Below are 14091 nucleotides of genomic sequence, written 5' to 3'. Positions count from 1 at the left end.
AGAAGTCACATAATGCCCACATAAGAAATGAGGTAGAAACTCAGAGAAGTGTCCTTTGTCACCCAAAAAAGTACAAATTTCTGGTTAGCTCTCCATCACTTCTGACTAGATGAGATCATAATGAATGATTTCTTGAGTTATTCCCCTTTTGAGAACATATTCTCCCAAAATGCATACTGGTCCATATCCTGTTTGCAGTCTCACCAAATGACACCTTTCTCTGATGGCTGATAACAAAGATATCTTCCCAAGAAGATTTTTCACTCTTCCCTAACCTAAGGATTCCTCTAAGGAAGTCAAGAATTAAAGAATGATGGAGAGAAGGAAGAGCCCTGAGTTTAGAAGACAGAAAGAAGCAGGTGGCAACTACAAAATCCAGATTTCTGAAGTCTTTGCTGAGACCCAGTAGCAGGATGGGTCAGGCAACAAGAAGGCATGCGATGGAATCTGGTGTTTGGGGACCTGACAATGAATTCATTACTCCATTCTCCTTGAATTCCAGAGAAATGCTCCCCAGTGCCCCATCACCCCCAGCTTCCATTCTCTTGGGAATTTAGTGCTCTGCTTTTAGGCTCAGATTCTGTAGTGGCCTATGTACAATCACTTTTCTGTCCCAAACGGGAAAATCCTTCTAGGACTGATGAGCCATAAAGTCTGGGTAGGTTTGTTGACCTCCCTAGACCCCAGTTTCTTCAGCCAGAAAGAAATCCAGGGTCGAGATCCCTTTCAACTTCAACATGGAATGATTTCTATAATTAATCTCCATCATTCAGTGAAACATAATTTCAAGTGCACAATGAAATATAAATGCTTTTTAGGAATTCTATTTATTTATTCCCTTTTTCTTATGTTTATTTAAAATTTATTTCATCCCAAAAGGGAGTCAGGCTGGCTTACTGTATTGTTTCATGGTAATAACCCATATTGTATTGTCTGCTGAAGAGTTAGGATAAAGTAAGCAGATCATAGTAGGTAAGGCTGTTGATTGCAAGTACAGAAAATCACTCTGCCATTTAAGGGTAATTAATGTTCTCGTGGAATCCCAGGACAGGAATGCCCCCTTGGCCCTGTGAATGAACAGGAACCAGGAACTGGAATGACCTCCCAACTCTGCTCCCGACTGTGCACCTGCATCATTCATTTCCATTACAGAGTATGGCACATGACATCTACAAACAGTAACCACACATATATACCATCTAAAGAGGGACCAGCTTCTCTAAGATCCAACCCAAAATTCCTGGGGAAGGAATTGGCAAGCTTGGGTCAAATGCCCACCTCTTGATCAATCAATTGTGGCCACCATCCAGGAAAGGTCCTCTGATTGACGTGTGCTCTTCCTTCCTCTAATCAACTGTAACCTGTGGGTGGAACCACACTGTGCAAAATGGCCACTGGGAGCCACACACCCACTCTTGCCTCAGGTAAGAGGAAGGGGATAACTACCGGAAAACAAGGGAGTAACATAACAACTGAAAAGAGGTCCACCATAAGTCCCATAAAAGGAACCATTATTAAGTAATACAGTATTCATAAAACTTTAAGTAATAGCATAAACCTCATTAAAAACCCAAGCTAGAGGCTTTGTGCACCCCCTCAGTCCACAGGGACATTTAAATACATCAGAAGTGATCAAGCAAAATGCACTGTATTCTCCCCTCTAATTAGTATCTTTCTTTGCTTCTCTCAGGACCTTTATATGTGGTCCCAATAAAAGTCCCTGCACATTCCCAAAGAGTTCTTCATCTGTTTCTCAGCATTTTTCTTATGATTGTTGGACTTCACTTACTCCATAAAAGCACATTGGAACATCAATGCATATCCCTGTTTTCACAATTGTTTCTCTCTGCACAATTAGGCATAATAATTAAAGCATCCTTTTTGTCTGAAAGGCAATTAAAGTACAACATTGGAAACATGCGACAATAATATTGAATAATGTTACATTTGTCAGTGAGGTCACTAAATGGGCAATAGATCTTAGAAAGCAAATGGTCTTTCCTTTGTAAACAGATCATTGCTGAGGTTACTTAAATGGCTATAATAAGTCCCATATAGCACTGGCTGCCATAGCAAGTTTTCCTAGCTTGCTGTATTTCTATTCCCTTATCAGAAGTGAACACTTTGTGGCAATGTCCAAATATGTGGACATTGACATACTGATGAGTCTAAAACCACTTGGAATTCAGCAGACAGACAAGTAAAGATAAAGTATTACAGATTTTTTAAAGTTTATTTATTTTGAGAGAGAGAGAGAGAGAGAGAGATAGCAAACAGGATAGGGGTAGAGAGAGAGGGAGACAGAGAATCCCAAACAGGCTCAGCGCTGTCAGCACAGAGCCAGACGTGGGGCTCGAACTCATGAGGCATGGGATCATGACCCAAACCAAAACCAAGAGTTGGACACTTATCCGACTGAGCCACCCAGGCACCCCAAGTATTACAGATTTTAAAAATAATATTTAAAAGGTCTCAGAAACATAATGATGCACTATCAGATGTTTAACTCTAAAATGAAAGACAACTATGGCAACTAAAAGTAACTACCAAATAAATTCGGTAATCCCTTACCAACCATACTTTTGCAATGACATTAGCTTTCCTTCACTGCACATCTCTGACTCCTCTACTCTGCACTAAAAGTAGCCTTCATGAGGGCAGAAATACTGTCATGTTTGTTCATTATATTACCCCCAGTACCTGAATTAGTGGCTGACAACAGGTGATGCTCAAACTTTTGTGTGTGTCTTACTATATTCGTTTTATTTTTTACTGAAGTGTAATATACAACAGAGAAGCACACACACCATGGGTATAAAACTCACTAAATTGTCACAATCTGCATATATGTATGCAACCAGAACCCAGAGCAAGAAACAAAACATTACCAGCATCTTAGAAACCCTTTTGAACCCTTTCCTAGTTACTATCCCCAGAAGAATAATCACGATCCCCAATTTGAAAAGCATAGTTTAGTTTCGCTTATTTTTAGACTCTATAAATAGAACCACATAACGTGAACTATTTTGTGTGTAACTTTCATTCAACACTACACTGGTGAGATTCATCAACGTTGTAGGTAACTGTAGTTCACTCCTCTCCCGTTGTGTGAATGTACCGGTTTACTTAGCCATTCAGCTGCTGATATAGTGCTCTTGTGAACATTCCAGTGCATATCTTTTAGTATATACATTTCAGTTGGATATACACATAGGAGTGAAATTGCTGTCTTATTGAATATGCATATCTTCAGATTTATACATTAATACTTTAAAATATTAATAATATGAACTTTAAAAGAACCTAAATTTTCTTGAATTTGGGGTGAAATTAACACAATTCAATACCTTGATTTCCGCATGAGGACCCAGTTCATTTAAGAAAAACAATACAAGGGAATGCAAGCTGTTACCAACTAGCTGTGTGGTCTTGAGCAACAATACTCTGGCCTGAATTTCTTCACATAAATTAAGAAAATTAAATAAGATAATCTCAAATTCACTTCTACATTCCAGCTCTAAAGTTCAAAAAGAACTCACTTGGGGTATAATTGTCAGAGTTGTGACTAAAAGTCATGCTTCCAAACTCATTTCCAGTAGTTTTAACTTCAGATCAGTGAGATTAATTATTGATATAACTATTTATTACCAACATTAAAAGTTAATATTAGCAAATATTTATTGAATGCTCTTTCCAAGTGTTTTTCATGCACTGTCTCATCAAATCCTGACAACTCATAATGAATTATTATACCCATTCCATTTACAAACAAGGAAACTGAGGACCCAAATGGCTAAATGCCCCATCCAAGGTCACAAAACTGCAGAGTGATTGAGTTAGGTTCTTTTGTCTATGGGCAGTCATCTTTAAATGTTAACAGCATCCAATATCAAATTGTTTTGCTTGCTACAACTTAACAACTGTTTCTAGCCACTTGTTCCAATGGAAACTTCCAATATGTGACTTGTGACATACACAGTCTGAAATAAGCCACACTACAGCAACATTTTTTTGTGGGCTTCTCCCAACCTGGGTTTAACATTCTGAGAGTTGGATTCTTCACTGACATCTCCCAAGATCATCTGGTGCTGATTTCTATCTTCAGCAACACTTGGACGGGTTTCTTAACTCATGAATTTATGAAGGCAATAAAACTGATGAATCACAAATATCTGAACCCATATAGGAAATGATGCTAAAGGAGATAATAAAATTATATATCATTATCTACCACAAACTATAAATATTATGCATCAAGGATCTGATAGTAATGTCTAACTTCAGCTTGATAACAAGCTGGTGGAAACCTGTAGTCATGTCATAAGTAAAAGATCTCTGCTATGACAATTCAGATTTCTGCTTCAATACCCTTTGATCCTTCTTTTTCTATATTCCATGAAGGTTTTAATCAGCTCTAAATTTCCATTTTATTATGTACTAGATTCCTGGTTTCTCAAATTCTCAGGTCCTGTCTGAAATCATTCTATTTGATGGCCTTTAATGAGGAGGAGGGGTGGTTCATCAGTTGATTTTTAAGGAGGCTTTGCTTTCAGCCAAAATACTTGACAGCAGTATGTTTATCAGGTATCTTGTTATATGGAAATTGTCCCTTTATTTCTACACATAGGTCTTATGGTTCACATTCCATTTCTTCTCTAACTGATCTAAACAGATCTGTAACTGGTCTTCCAACCAAAGTCCACCATGATCTACATTTACATTTAGTCCTACCCCAATGTTGAGGCTGGGGGGTGTAGGTAAGGAATGGACCTTACCCTGTATAGTTTGGGGTAGGAACACTGTCCATTCTTCCTAAACTTTTCAAGTATCTTTTGGAAAAGCATATTGCATACATACACATACACCCACATATCACTTTAATTACTGCATAATGTCTCACCAAAGTCCATTCTGACAAAATACAAGCTTGATTTTGCCATTATAAATATTTAGGATAGCAGTTCTACCTGGCCATTTTGCCATAATACATGTAGACTTACATAACCTGGAAAGTGGCTCTAGTTCTCCATCTGAAGACATAGGAGGGTAGCACCTCAGCAAAAGCTGCATTCATGAAGGTTATCTTCCCTAGACCCTTGTTCTTTGGTAATGTCCACTGCCTTCGTCCCTGGTCCACATGTGACCCCTATCAAAGTTCAGTAACTGCAGCTATTTCCAAACCTTTCCTGATACCTGTGGTTTAGCCATTAGTAGACATCACTGCCCTTACCTTGGTCACTAATGATTTTGTGCAATTATTTAATAAGCATGGGCTGACCAATAAACAAGTGACTAGTAGTAACTTTGATTAGCAGCTTTATATTTCTGCAGAACCTCAAAACAGATCCAAAGAAATGGTGGTCATTATGGGTTCAGGGACTTTAAGTCCATAGGTCAGCCCCACCAGAGACAATCAGTTCCAGGTTCCCTTCCTTGGCAGCATTCTGGAAGGCCTATATGGACCAACAACACCTGTGTAATAAAGTAAAGAAGAGAAAGGGGGTTCAGCAAGACCGTGACAATTGGCATGATTTGGAGGGAAGGAAAGGTCAAATAACAAAGATCATGATCAAATCTCTTACCAGCTAGGTGTAAATTAAGAGACAAGAGCAGAGTGATGAATAAAGAGCCCCTTTCCCACACTTTTGATCCCAGGCTGTCTACTACCACGCTATAAGCTCTTATAAACTAAGAGCCAGAACTAGAGGCAGATGGGAGCAGAGACACATTAATCATGGGCAGTCACAATGGAAACCACAGACTCCTTCTGCTGAAGTCCCCTATTACCCGGCTTCTGACCCATTCCACAACATAATTTGAGAAAGCAGTATAGACCAGGTATTTCATTGGAAGAAAGGAACAATTAAAAATAAAACATAGATAGTCAGTGAAATTGAGGACATTTTCAAGTTCTTCAAACATTACAAAAATGGTCAAACCAATGCAGGGGGAACTGGAGAATGTTTACATAAAATGAAATGATACCTCACAATTATAGCTACAGTTTGACCAAATGGACTACGGGGTCTATGCATAACCATTCTTTTTGTCCTGGACATAAGGCTCTTTCCCCATGATAAAGATGTTATAATAGAAAAATTACATGAGAAGAAAGTTAAAAAAATTAAAAAGAGGTCTGGAAGATGTATGAGAGGAGTTAATTACATAGGATAAAATGAAGTCAGCAAGCAACAGATTTTGAAATTTGAAAGTTAACATAAGCCTGTATTATGGAAAGTCTTCTGGGTACCACTGATCTGTTACTTCTCCCATAGTCTCTGTTGAAGTCTAAGTGGATGGTAAATAATATAGTTACACAACCACATTTTTTTCCTTTTTTTCCTCCCTTGTTAAGAACACTACTGGAAACTAACCATAGACTGAAGAGAGCGAAGGGTTTTCTCCAGAAGCCTTGTATAACTTTATCTGAGATTGCAGTAAAATAGTCAGCTGTGGCTTAGTTTGATCTACTTATCCATACTATCACCTGAAGGTTGAGCCTGCCCAGAGAGTAGAACAGATTTCATTTTCTGTGTGCTTGCAATAAATCTTGGATTTCATGAGCAGTAAATATTTGCAATAAATCTCATTTTATTTAAATTACATTGATCAGGTTGCTTTCTTTTTTTTTTTTTTTATACAGCAAATCTCTGGCAAAGATGGGATTTTAGCAAAACACAAGTTCCCCCTTTGGGAAGAAACACAATGTATCATTTGGATTTCAATCAGAAAACATAAACCATTTAAGGTATTTCAAACAGATAGAATTTAATATAGGGAACTGATTGAACCAGTGATGAAAAAAAATAAGGAGCTGAACTGGAGATGGTGAGACATCCCAGAGATCAGCAACAAGAACAAGATGGCACTTCCCTAGGACTGGAGAAACACAGAGAAGAGGTGGTGTTCCCAAATCCACAAGCAGAGGTCACTGGGTACAAAATGGGGTGATAGTGGGCCTTCCCAAGGGAGCCATAAAGAGAGACATTTTCCAGCAGAATCTGGAACCACACAGGAGGCACAGGAATGCTGCCAGAGATGCTACCAAAAGCAAAGAAGAGAGAAGTCTTTTCTCCCTCTTCGGGTCTCCTTTATGCCAGTGTAGTCCATTGGTCAAACCTACAAAGATACTAGAAGGCTAGAGTCCTGAAAAATATAGTTTCTTGTAGTACAGAACAGGGCAGATAAATACAGAATATGGATCCGAAAGTAAGCAAGCCAAGATCTGCCCCAAGTGGGCTCCAAGAAACACTCTGTACCACATAATAAACACCCTGCAACAATTCTGGGTGGGCTGGGGGCATAATAACGGAACTTTAGTTTGTGTTATTCTCCTTATATTTTTCTTTTTACCCATTTCATTCTGATCCTCAGTATCCTCCCTTGGGGATTTCTGTAAGATCGTAAGTTACTTGAAATAATAAAACCAGCTGCATATATTATATTAAAGATACTAGAGGAAGAAGGAAAAGAGGGATGTACCTATATGAGCAACAGGCAGCAAAAGGGGAATAATTCTAAACACTATATAGAGAATAGAATACAGATATCTTAGGGAATCACTCACATGTTACTCAGTGTTGACATCCCAAGGAGAAAGCATGCCCTTAGGGAAAGTGGGTATGTGGCATCCCAATGAAGCCTAAAACCTAAGCACAAGATATCCCTGCCTTGGCAAAGGGTCCCATGCCCTAGACAGGGTCCGGATACAGCAAAGCTTTCAGACAAAAAGGGAAGTGCAAGCTGAAGTACCATGTGTATCAAAATGAGCCAACAATGGGGCGCCTGGGTGGCTCAGTCGGTTAAGCGTCCAACTTCAGCTCAGGTCACGATCTCGCGGTCCGTGAGTTTGAGCCCCGCATCGGGCTCTGGGCTGATGGCTCAGAGCCTGGAGCCTGCTTCCGATTCTGTGTCTCCCTCTCTCTCTGCCCCTCCCCCGTTCATGCTCTGTCTCTGTCTCAAAAATAAACGTTAAAAAAAAAAATTTTTTTAAATAAAAAAAAAAGGAGCCAACAAGCTTCAACTAATTCCCCATCCCAGCCTTCCCTACTCACTTATCTCAGTACCAGCAGGAAACAAATGGCACACTCAGAAAAGTTTAACTGAAAGAACTTAACAAGAGGACTATTACTTAAATGCGAAGAGGATTAATGAAATCAACAAGGATGGCAGGGCATCTTGGAGAATGCCATTACATTCAAGGCCTGAAGGGAAAAAGGAAGAAAATATTGTTATCACAGCCCCATACAAGCTGAAACCACAGAGAAAAAGCTTTCCACCAAGTAGTTCTGATGCCTAGGGAAGCACACTCACTGTTCCAACAATGGTGAGAGACAAGAAAAAAGCAAAAGAAATAGATATACTAACTTTTTCTTTCCTTTTCAACTCTAGCTGGTACCTCTCTGGCTCAACCCATCTAGAAGTCAAAGAGCACAACACATAAGCCCAGCTATGACAATCTGCCCCTGTGCTCCAGGGCACAAAATGGACAGAGAAGGAGAGAAGGGCTAAAACTAGGAGAGTCTAAATAAAGAACAACCCAGAGAAAATTAGAATAATAATTCAAAAAGATACACACAACCCCTATATTTAGTGCAGCATTATTTACAATAGCCAACATATGGAAACAACCCAACTATATATATATAAAATATATATATATAAAATATATATATAAAATATATATAAAATATACATAAAAAATATATAAAATATATATCTATATATATAGATAGTGGAATATTACTCAGACATAAAGAAGAATGCAATCTTGCAATCTTGCCATCTGCAACAACATGAATAGATCTAGAGGGTATTATGCTAAGTTAAATAAGTCAGTCAGAGAAAGACAAATACCATATGATTTCACTCACATGTGGAATTTAAGAGACAAAACAAATGGACAAAGGAAAAAAGAGACAAACCAAAAAGACTCTAAACTATAGAGACAAACTGATGGTTACCTAGGGGAAGTGAGTGAGGGATGGGTGAAATAGGTGAAGAGTATTAACAGTACACTTATGATGAGCAGTGAGTAATGTATAGAACCCTTGATTCATTATATTGTATACCTGAAACTAATATAACACTGTACACTAATTACACCTGATTTTTTATTTTTTTAAAGTGGAGGGAGGATAAAGAAAGAAAGAATAACCAACACTCAGCAGCTCCAGATTTTGTGGAGTCTGAGGTTTCTATAATTTGAGGGGCTTACCTAAAAAAATAACTACAAATATAGGGGCTTCGGTGTGTTTCAGTCAGTTAAGCATCCGACTTCAGCTCAGATCACGATCTCGTGGTCTGTGAGTTCGAGCCCCACGTAGGGCTCTGTGCTGATAGCTCAGAGCCTGGAGCCTGCTTCTGATTCTGTGTCTCCCTCTCTCTCTGCCCCTCCCCCCACTCATACTCTCTCTCTCTCTCTCTCTCAAAACAAATAAACATAAGAATTTTTAAAAATAAAAAAAAATAACAATATATAATTACAATACAAAATTTGGTATGGAAGTACATATTTGTTTCTATTGAGAAGAAAAATCACACAAAAACACAAAGTTTAGGGGCACCTGGGTGTCTCAGTTGGTTAAGCGTCTAACTCTTGATCTCAGCTCAGGTTTTGATCCCAGGGTCCTGAGTTTAAGCCCTTCATTGGGCTCCACGCTGGGTGTGAAGCAAACTTAAAAAATAATAATAAATATGGAGCACCTGGGCGGTTCAGTCAGTTAAGCAACTAACTCTTGGTTTTAGCTAAGGTTCATGAGTTCGAGCCTCGCATCAGGCTCTGTGCTGCCAGTGTGAAGCCTTCTTGAGATTCTCTCCTCCCCTTCTATCTCTCTGCCCCTCCCACGTTCTCTCTCTGTCTCTCTCTCTCTCTCTCTCTCTCTCTCTCAATAAACAAACAAACAAACTTAAAATTTTTAAATTTTTAAATAATAAATAAGAATTTTTAAAAAACCCAAAGCTCAAAATTTTTTTAGTGTTTATTTTTGAGAGAGAAACAGAGTGCAAGCAGGGGAGGGGCAGAGAGAGAGGGAGACACAGAATCTGAAGCAGGCTCCAGGCTCTGAGATGTCGGTGCAAAGCCTGACACGGGGTTCGAACCCACAAACTGCAAGATCATGACCTAAGCCAAAGTCGGACACTTAACCGACTAAGCCACCCAGGCGCCCCCGCCAAAAAAAAAACCCCAAATTTTAATACCTAACAAATACTCAACTGTCAGAATCTGAAAAAAAGCATATTCTTATTAATTAATAACTGCCCTAAGATATTTTTGTAATATTTACCTTCTCTGTAGTATTGGCTGCAATTTTTTTTATCATCTCTTTATGTAAGAACACTTTCTTTTTTTTTAATATGAAGTTTATTGTCAAATTGTTTTCCATACAACACCCAGTGCTCATCCCAACAGGTGCCCTCCTCAATGCCCATTACCCACCCTCCTGTCCCTCCCACCCCCCATCAACCTTCAGTTTATTCTGTTTTTAAGAGTCTCTTACGGTTTGGCTCTCTCCCTAACTTTTTTTTTTTCCTTCTGCTCTCCCATGGTCTTCTGTTAAGTTTCTCAGGATCCACATAAGAGTGAAAACATATGGTATCTGTCTTTCTCTGTATGACTTCTTTCACTTAGCATAACACTCTCCAGTTTCATCCACGTTGCTATAAAAGGCCATTTCATTCTTTCTCATTGCCACATAGTATTCCATTGTGTATATAAACCACAATTTCTTTATCCATCCATCAGTTGATGGACATTTAGGCTCTTTCCATCATTTGGCTATTGTTGAAAGTGCTGCTATAAACATTGGGGTACAAGTGTCCTTATGCATCAGCACTCCTGTATCCCTTGGGTAAATTCCTAGCAGTGCTATTGCTGGGTCATAGGGTAGATCTATTTTAAATTTTTTGAGGAACCTCCACACTGTTTTCCAGAGTGGCTGCATCAGTTTACATTCCCCCCAACAGTGCAAGAGGGTTCCCGTTTCTCCACATCCTCTCCAGCATCTATAGTCTCCTGATTTGTTCATTTTAGCCACTCCGATTGGCGTTAAGGTGATATCTGAGTGTGGTTTGGATTTGTATTTCCCTGATGAGGAGTGACATTGAGTATCTTTTCATGTGCCTGTTGGCCATCTGGATGTCTTCTTTAGAGAAGTGTCTATTCATGTTTTCTGCCCATTTCTTCACTGGATTATTTGTTTTTTGGGTGTGGAGTTTGGTGAGTTCTTTATAGATTTTGGATACTAGCCCTTTGTCTGATATGTCATTTGCAAATATCTTTTCTCATTTTGTTGGTTGCCTTTTAGTTTTGTTGATTGTTTCCTTTGCAGTGCAAAAGGTTTTTATCTTGATGAGGTCCCAATAGTTCATTTTTTTGCTTTTAATTCCCTTGCCTTTGGAGATGTGTCAAGTAAGAAATTGCTGCAGCTGAGGTCAGAGAGGTTTTTTCCTGCTTTCTCCTCTAGGGTTTTGATGGTTTCCTATCTCACATTCAGGTCCTTTATCCATTTTGAGTTTATTTTTTGTGAATGGTGTAAGAAAGTGGTCTAGTTTCATTCTTCTGCATGTTGTTGTCCAGTTCTCCCAGCACCATTTGTTAAAAAGACTGTCTTTTTTCCATTGGATATTCTTTCCTACACTTTCTAATATCCATTTTTACAATGAGAATAGAATGAAAATTTAATATTTTCTGGAATCAAAAAAATTTTATTATTGATAACTGGGATGCATAAAATATGCAGCATTACAAAAATATGCTTTTGTTGTGTATAGTTCTGTTGTAAATTTGTGCCCTACAAACAGGAATTTTGATAAGTTCTCTTTTGCATGATTACCATAAATTTTTTAAAATATATGCTGCTTTTTAATTTGCATATATTATCATTTGTATACATTATCAAATATATTCCCGGACAGCACAGCACTTCCATTGAAAATAGATTTTGATGAGAACCAAATTCTCCACTAACAATTAAACGCATCTGATGACTGAATGAATTTTCCAGAGATCAGCTTCCAGTTCCATGCATTGCATGCCTAGCTTTTACTCTACTATCCATATTTCTGTTTCCAGGAACCATAGAGGGCATTCATACACTGATGGCCAGCAGTGGCTTAACTACACAATAGTGATTGAAAAATCACATAGATATAACTCACTAAACCCAACTAAATATCATGAACTCAATTTTCCCTAAGCTGAATCTTATAAAATCCTGAAGCATGGTTAAAGGAAATACAGAACAATGAGGTTTGTAGACTTCCATTTCAACCAAGTTAAAATATACTCATGGTATAATTTTAAAAAATTATTACCTAACTCTTCTAGAAGCAATAACTAGAAAGTCTAGTTAGCAATAACTCACTCAGTGACAAGGAGTGCCCCTAGTGTCCAGATTGTGGTTTCTAAATACCATTTCTAAAGAATAATAATAATAATAATAATAATAATAAAAATTAACGCTGAAATCCTCAGCAAGATGGCTGACTCCAGGTCTGGTGCAACAAATCAATATAAGCCTACAACATCCTGTCATACGAGAAAGCAAAGAAGCTATCCACATTCACTGAGGTCATGTCAAGAGATAATAGGAGCCAAGTGAAAGGGACTCCCACTGGCCAAAGATGAGATAGTTTGTGCATCAAAAAGTATAATAACTATAACGAATTAAATCAGATATGTTTTTTAAGAATCTATGAGGTCATACTGGTTTCCACAGTGGATGTAACAATTTACATTCTCACCAACAGAGTGCCAGGGTTCCTTTTTCTCCACATCCTACCCAAAACTTGTTATTTCTTGCCTTGTGCACTGAAACTAATGAACACAATGTGTCAAGTACACTCACATAAAAAAAAATACAAACATACAATACATGTCACGCCAAGTTAAAAAAAATCTATGAGGTTATAATGATATATTTTTAAAAAATCAGTGGTTCCATTTGAAGGTTTATTAGGGCATGAACCTCTCATTCTAAGATTTTCTAAAGGGGGATAAATTATCCCACCGTTCGTGTACTAACTAGATTCTAGTGTAATCAAATAATTGATGAAAAGTAATTCTTCTCTATAGAAGAATTCCACTTAGTAATTACAAAAGGAATGATTAAATTAAAATATCTATCTTTTGTAGCCCCTAATGAAATAATAGCTATAGACAATGGTCATCCAGGGTTGCTAAAACCATCTGGGAAATGATGCATGGGTCAGGCTGAAAATATCTGAAACCTCCAGTCAATCTTAACATGACAAAAAATAAAATAAGATAAAATAAAATACAATGAAAAGAAAGTGTGTCAAGCATCAGATGCCTCTGATGTGATATAATAGTGAGTCCACAGCAACACTTATGAAATGTTCTACCAAAACATTGAATTTGAATATGATCAAGGATTTTAGCTACATGTAACTACCAGTTTACAGGAAATACACAAAGGAAATACACAGACAAACATGTCAAATGACACCACAGGGATGAAATCAGCTAATCCCAGAGTGTAGGATATGCTATAAGACACAAGATCCAGTTTCTTCAACAAATAAATGCATTAAAAAAGAGAAAGGGGGAGGAGAAAATTTATAGATTTAAAGAATTTTAGGAAACACCAAATGCAATACATGGACTTTATTTGAATTCTCATTCAAACAAGTCAGTTTAAAAAATGTTATGGAAAAATAAGGTAAACTTGGTGAATACTGAAAATGTATTTAATGATATTAAAGAAATAGTGTTTCATGTAGTGGTGGCATCCGCAGCAGCAGCAGAAAGAGTTTGGTTGGGGCCACGTCTCACACCATTTTGCCAGTACAGCCTAGCAAGAGGCCAGAAGGCAGAACTTACCTTTGAATCTGTGAATGAAGGCATTGAATGCATTTGTAAAATTATGAAGAGCATCCGAAGAGAATGAATCCCAACAGCCCCTCTATCACATATGATATCAGTCAGTTGATTTTATCGATGATCTGGCAGACCTCAGCTGCCTTGTTTGCAGAGCTAATACCCAGGCATGCCAACCTCACAACAAGGACTGGATTAAAGAGAAAATCTACATGCTCCCTTGTCGGCAGGTCCAACATGCCAGGAAATAG

The 14091-nt window shown here is 38.0% G+C and overlaps 1 pseudogene; it reads left to right on the top strand.

The window, feature by feature from the left end:
- The first annotated feature begins 6825 nt into the window (after window positions 1-6825).
- Window positions 6826-14091, top strand: LOC125933110 (enhancer of rudimentary homolog; annotated as a pseudogene).

This window comes from Panthera uncia, chromosome D2, assembly GCF_023721935.1.
Source record: "Panthera uncia isolate 11264 chromosome D2, Puncia_PCG_1.0, whole genome shotgun sequence".
Lineage (NCBI taxonomy): Eukaryota > Metazoa > Chordata > Mammalia > Carnivora > Felidae > Panthera > Panthera uncia.
The sequence above is the reverse complement of the archived record's forward strand: the minus strand, read 5'-3'. Positions and strand labels throughout refer to the sequence as shown.